Here is a 7,315-nt window from a genome sequence, read left to right as displayed (position 1 = left end):
CTTACATTCGAAATTAACGAATTACAGTAATCTATTTTAGATAGTATGAAAGATGTTATTAGTTTGCATGTTACTTCTCTTGTTAGGAAAGGTCTAACTGAAGCAATTCTTTTTAATCCTATTGTCAAACTTCTACATAGAGAATCAAACTGTGCCTGCATAGTCATATGTTGATCTAGCATTACCCCGAGGTTTTTCACACACGTTGAGAGGTTAATTGTGCACCCATTTCTATTTAGAGTAAACTTCAGAAAATCATCTTTCAAAACACTTTTTCTACCACACACCATCACCTCTGTCTTTTTCATTATTCAGCTTTAACTTGTTAATTTCCATCCAGCATTTAACATCTCTAATACAGTCTTCAACACGGGTAATCAATGATGGGATATTACTAGGGATATCGCTTACATGGATCTGAGTGTCATCAGCATAGAAATGATACATTAATTTATTTTTAACAAAAATATCCGAAAGAGGTTGAGTATAAAGAGTAAAAATAACAGGACCAAGGACAGACCCCTGCGGAACGCCGTAATTTAGAGGAAATGTTTCTGATACTGCGCCATCGATCAGAACCGACTGAGATCTTGATGTTAGGTATGATTTAAACCAACTAAGCGCAGTGTCTCTTATTCCAAAAGTAATTTCTAATCGTTTAATAAGTATCTCCTGATCAATGGTGTCAAATGCAGCCGAAAGGTCCAACATAGTCAATAAACAGACATGATTTTTGTCAATACTATTAAGAATATCAGTGCATACTTTTAAAAGGGCAGTTTCAGTGCTGTGATGTGATTTATAGGCAGATTGGAAATTTTCACTTAAATTATTTAGATGGATATGATACAAAAGTCTTTTAACACAATGCGTTCAAGCACTTTGGATAGATATGGAAGGTTGGAGACAGGTCTGTAATTTTTCAGTTCGTTTACATTTAGATCGGACTTCTTTAATAGTGGTTTAACAATGGCACGTTTAAACGAGTCGGGGAAACTACCTGAGACCAACGAATTATTTATAAGTTCAGTTATTGTTCGTAACAGTTCTTCAATACAAGCCTTAAGAATACTAGTTGGGATGGGGTCTACTAAGTCACAATATTTTGATGGGCTATCTAAAATGGCTGACTTCACTTCATCTTCAGTGGCTGGATCGAAAACATGTAGTGGCGTTCCATGGAATGGTACAAAGCTCGGTGACGATGATGATGATGTGTTGTCTAAGTTTTCCCTAATGGATTTTATCTTGTCGTGGAAATAGTTGGCAAAATTTTGAGCTAGTTCGGTGTTATTTCTAGACGCTGGAAGGGGTGTGGATTTCTTACTGCCAAGAAGGTCGTTTGCGGTGGAAAACAGTTCTTTGCAAGATGTAATGCTTTGAAATTTTTCGTTGTTGTGGGCCTTCTTTGCGCATGTGATGGCGTTATAAAGAGCCGACTTAGCTGCTTTGTAGATATCCTTAAATACCGTTAGGCCACTCTTTCGCTATTTCCTTTCAGCCTGTCTCTTTTTTCTCTTTAATTCCTTTATCTCGGAATTGAACCATCGCGAGTGTGGTCGATTCGATACGACCCGACGTTGTGGCGGTGCCTCACGGTCAATAATAGATCGCAATACTTTGTTGAAGTCGTTTATATTTTTAACCTCATTTATGACGTCACGAATGTTATCTTGTAAACCACTGATATCAATTTGTCTATAATTCCTTGTTGTTATGTTTCGTTTCGGGAGATCAACTTTCTTTAATGCGATATCCACAAATAAAACTTTGTGATCGGATATCGCTAGGTCAACAACTTCGGTCTTTCTTATTCTATTACTTGACACAGGGGAGATGACCCAATCAATGATGTTGCCGGTCTGGTGTGTTGTCTCGGTGATGTGCTGGTGTAAATCGTTGTCGTGTAGGATTTTCTTGATTTTGGTGACTGTCGGAGAAGTGGAATTAAAATGTATGTTGAAATCTCCAATAAAAATATATGGTGAACTTTTAAGGTTGGTCTAAGATATCATTTTGAAATTCAGCTACAAACTTAGTATTGGATGTATTCGGCGGTCGATAGATAGTAATGATGGAGAAAGTGGCAGAGTCGGATTGGAAGGAAAGGCATGCAGATTCGTAGTTTTCTCTTGTAAGAGGAGTGAAAGTGGTGTTGGTGATAGCAAGACTATAAATAAAGGCAATACCACCCCTTTTCTCCCAGGTCGTGGTAGCGATTTCCAGGTATGCGTATTGGGACAGGCGGTGGTAATGTAGTGGTCATCCTGTTTATCCTGAAGCCAGGTTTCCGTAATGCACAATCTATCAATATGACGATCTATAATTAGGTCATGGATCTCGTGACATTTGTTTTTTATGGATCTTGCGTTTATGTGGACGAGACAGAGGGGTGGCCTGTTGTTGATGATGGTCAAAAGATTGCGCGGTCTTTTTGACGCTTTTTTAAATTTCGCTGTATGTCTACGTGCGTTTGAGTAAATAGGAATGTTATAAGACGGGCTGAGTTCTTTTTTAGTGATTTTGGTTAGTGGTGGTGATGGTGATGATGATGATGATGGTAGCGACATAGGTGAGGGAATAGTGGTAAGAGGGCGGCTTGTTGTTGAGTTGGTCCTGTTGGTACTGTTGGCGGTGATGGTGTGGATGGTAGTGGTGGTGGTGGTGGTGTGTGTGTCGATACATGGTGTGGATAGCGTTGGTGATGGTAGTGACGACGGGAGTGGTTGACTTGGTGAATGGGATTTCTTCTTCTTCTTACCTCCCCTGGTTCCCCTCTTGTATTTCTTCACAAAATTATCACAAGCACATTTTGGGTTTCTGATACCTAGCTTTGAAATGTGTGTGATTAGTGCATTAGAAATAGTCTTATGGTGCGATATTGTATCAATGCACAGTAACTGAGCTTTGGTGTATTTTATAAAACAGTTTGTATTCATAGGGTGTTGGAGAAATAGCGATCCGTGTAGCGGATGTGGTTTTTCTAGGCGAGGGTTGGTGAGTTGCTGTCAGTTTGAATGATATCACGCGGCGTCATTGTTATGGATACTCGTATGATGAGGTGGTTGGGGGAGGGGGTGTGTGGGGTGTGCAAGTTTGGTTATCACAATAAATCTGGATACGTTTAAATAGCTAACACGATGTTATCCACAATGAAAAAGAATTTATATTATTATAACTTCCAAAATCAAGTCCAAAATTTCGTAGAAATATTTTCAATCAATGCAGCAACATATCACATAACTATACACTAATTTATAGAACTGAAGTCACATTATAAACAACACAAAAAGAACAATTTTACAGAGCAGGAGTAAATGCAGCCTGTCGGCGCAGAATAATAATAATAATAATAATAATAATAATAATAATAATAATAATAATAATAATAATAATAATAATAATAAAAATAATAATAATAATAATAATAATAATAATCATTATTATTATTATTATTATTATTATTATTATTATTATTATTATTATTATTATTATTATTATTATTATTATTATTATTATTATTATTATTATTATTATTATTATAATAGTAATATGATTAAATAACATTTATTTGGTCAAACACACCCGTTTTAATTAAACATTTTTTAAAAGTATTGTTTAAGTTTTATTGAAAATGTCTTTTATTCAGATATAACAAAAGCAGAATCGATTGAGAGGTAGAATTAAAAAACTTCTTACAATCTTGTGTTTTTGAATTCGTAATTTGTACACAATTCTCATTCGCAAGCTTGTAAGTGCATTGATTGGAACCACGCTTGTAATTGAATTCCAAAAAAAGCAAAGTTTTTAAGAGTTGACTATTGTTTATAAACTTTTCCCATGTTTTCTTTCGTTATTTAATTTTATTTTTGATTACTGTTTTCATATATTTATTTTTTCCAACGCTGATTTTTCTTATCCATTCTGTCGTTCTCCGATTAATGTGGAGCAGCAGCGTGGCTCAGCGGTAAGGTACAAGGTACGGTCTTTGCTACCGAGTTCGATTACCCGTTGCGTTGTGTGGTCTTGATGAGGGTCAATTTTATCGATCGATAATAATTGAAGGAAGAGTTTTCTAGCTAGAATTTTTAAATACGAGTTTGTTACGGAGTAAGATAGTTAGCTGGTTAAGGGAGATAAAGATAAAGGGAGTAAATCTGACTCATGAATGAACAACACAAAACAAACGACGTTTCGGCCCTTGGCCGTTTTCAAGTAAATATAAATATATATATATATATATATATATATATATATATATATATATATATATATATCTATTCTGTGTTGACTTGAAAAAGGCCGAGGGCCGAAACGTCGTTTGTTTTGTGTTGTTCATTCATGAGTCAGATTTACTCCCTTTATTTTTATCTCCATTTTATTGACTCATTTAGGCATCTCTATTTATTAGGTGGTAAATTTGATTGTTGATGTTTGTATTATAATGTTACAGGCTAGGACTGAGTGAGTTAATGGACTGATTGATGTTTACATTGTTAATTTACTGGCCAAAGCCAACAAAACGCTTGCAATTGTACGGGTAACATTTTCACTTAATTTCCTTCATATTATTTGTATTCATTCCATGTATCTATGTCTTGTATTAATCATTATTATTATTATTGTCTATGCTTTACCTCGTCTGGCACGAAAGACACACATCTTCAAAATTGGATTCAATAGTCTGATGTCACGTCTGCCCAGCAACGAGTAGCATGGTTCTAAACAAAGAAAATCAGTTCTCTTTATTATTCATGCCGACTAGAACTTTTTCACATGTTATGTTGATCAGACTGTATAAAAGTCAAAACATGATCAGATTTATAATGTTTTTCTCGTCTGGATACACTTTTATGCTCGTCGGAGAAGTATTTCAAAAGAGCGTCCGCAATTGTTCCGATAGTTTAGAACCAATTGCTAAATTACTATGCGTCATTACAAGGGAAGTGACAACACGACTGTTGAAGTCTATTACCAAAAACTTTTTTAAAATTTTAAAATAAACCATTGAAATTTGGTAGTAAGAAACTTTTGTTTTAAAAGGCAAAGGGAGAAAATTATTTTTATTACAACTTACAGTGAACGCAATAACAAAACCCTACTATCCAGGTCTATTTTATATATTATTTTTTTTCTCTGGAAATTTGTGAACCCATCTTAAAGACCTGAAAAGTGTGTGTGAAACAGAACTAGACATATCTAGCAAGAAATACAAGAAAGAAAAAAAATCCAAAAACAAAAGAAACAAAAAAAAAAACAACAAACAAACACAAAATAACACAGTCTTCCTCGATTTGGGATCGAACTCCAGACGTCTGATTACCTGCCAGACGTGCTACCATTATATTATAGATAGTATGCAGATGACGTCACTCAGGCCTTTGTTATTGTTTTTGCCACCCGCGTTTGTGAGTTGTTCTCACTGAACTGTATTAACAAGACTATAAAAGTTCATGGTTACACAGAGTTTGTGTGTTGGTCCATTATACTTCCGGATGGCAATGTTGTGAACTCCTTGGCCAAGCGCATTCTATCTATAGATATTACCCGATAGTTGCAACACTTTCCATGCCTATATTCTTTTACACGGGTGGGTACCCGTTTTACACGGTAAGGGCTGCCTGAAGCCGCTGATCGGGAAAATACTAACGAAAGAGTGAAAATAGAGAGGCTTCGTATGGGAACAAAACAGACAATGGACGTTTCGGGTACAAACCCTTCGTCAGCACAACAATACACAAAGATTCCTTCACCCTGACCTCTCTTTCCACCCCTATCTCTCCCCTTGGATACAAGTTATTTTGCATTTTATTTTTATTTTATTTGTTGTCCACGTTAATTTGTGTATTATTGTGCTGACGAAAGGTTTGTACCCGAAACGTCCATTGTCTGTTTTGTTCCCGTAGTCAGTTTACGCAGCGAACCCTCGCTTACATCAAACAAAACATACATTTGATGACAGGAGGACGAAGACGATGACCCTAGCGAGTTTAGGTTTTATTTTTCTTGTATTTCTCTTTCTTGATTTGTCCGGCACTGTTTCATAGACACTTTTTCAAATCTATATCGTACTCCAGTGCCTGCTCCCTAATTTGGCACTGCGCATCGATCTACGAATTTAAGATTTTGTGGAACTTAGCAACATTCCTATTATTTCCTACCATTCTGTTAACTCACTCAATCCTATATATCTTTGCTACTTTTCAAAATTGGAAAAAAATGTATTAAAACTTAACATTTACATAGATAGTAAAATATTAAAAACATTGGCTTTGATGCTACGCCTATTATTTGTCTCATAAAAATGTAATAAATAGGCATGGGGTAAAAGTTACCCGGGTAAACAACGGATATAGTCGGTGTTAGGGTTGAGTGAGTTAACCAACTAGTTAGATAGGATTTTGAAAGTTAGCGTGAATGTTTTGGCATATATTTTGGTTTTGCTACAGTTTGGTAAATTTATTTTATAAATCGACTGAGTGACAGCGGAACTACTTACAGGATGTGCTTTTTTATTGTGACGCGGTGTACAAAGCTGCTAGAAGCTGTGGGATGCAAAAAGTAATATACAAATATGAATATAGCAGCTTAAAAAAAAAAAGAACAAAATACCAAACACGGAGCGGTTGAGCTCAAAATCCTCCTTCAACCAACAACAAGTATGCAATAAAATCATAAGATAAGATAAGATAAGATATACTTTATTGATCCTGAATGGATAATATCATAATGTTACACATCACTCATCGTTATATTAGCATATATTTATACACTGTCGTGAAAATACGAAACTAATTACAAGCAAAATAAACAGAAAATATAATAAAATAAAATATTCATAAAATATACAGCAGTTACAAGCAATGATATTAAAATAGGACATGAAAGTAGAGTAGAGATAAAGAGAGTATAAATATGTTACGTGGTTTTATAGAAATGCATTTATGTTTTTATTACATTTGTAGTTACCTGAAGAAGGATTTTTAGCCCGAAACGTTCCGTATTTGATATTTTGTTCTTTTCATTTTTAAAGTTGTTATATTCATATATTTTTTGGGTTCATTACCTTCTCCTCTGTTTATGACATCCAAAGAATAAGAGTGATACTGCAATCTGTTTTTGTGTTTGATAGAATGTAAATGTTGCTGTTCGAAGGAAGCTCGAAGAAATAAATAATGATGTGAAATTGATTGTAAGCTTCAATTTAATTACAAAAACAGATCAAATGAACGTTTCGGTTTCCCCCTTTATCAACAAAACAGGATGAATGAAACACTACAGATGAATTGAGATAAGGTGGTAGTGGCGTAGTTAA

This window comes from Berghia stephanieae, chromosome 10 (genome assembly GCF_034508935.2).
Source record: "Berghia stephanieae isolate SIO BIC M18660-M18661 chromosome 10, UCSD_Bste_1.3, whole genome shotgun sequence".
NCBI classification, from domain to species: Eukaryota; Metazoa; Mollusca; class Gastropoda; order Nudibranchia; family Aeolidiidae; genus Berghia; species Berghia stephanieae.
Note: the sequence above shows the minus strand (reverse complement) of the source record.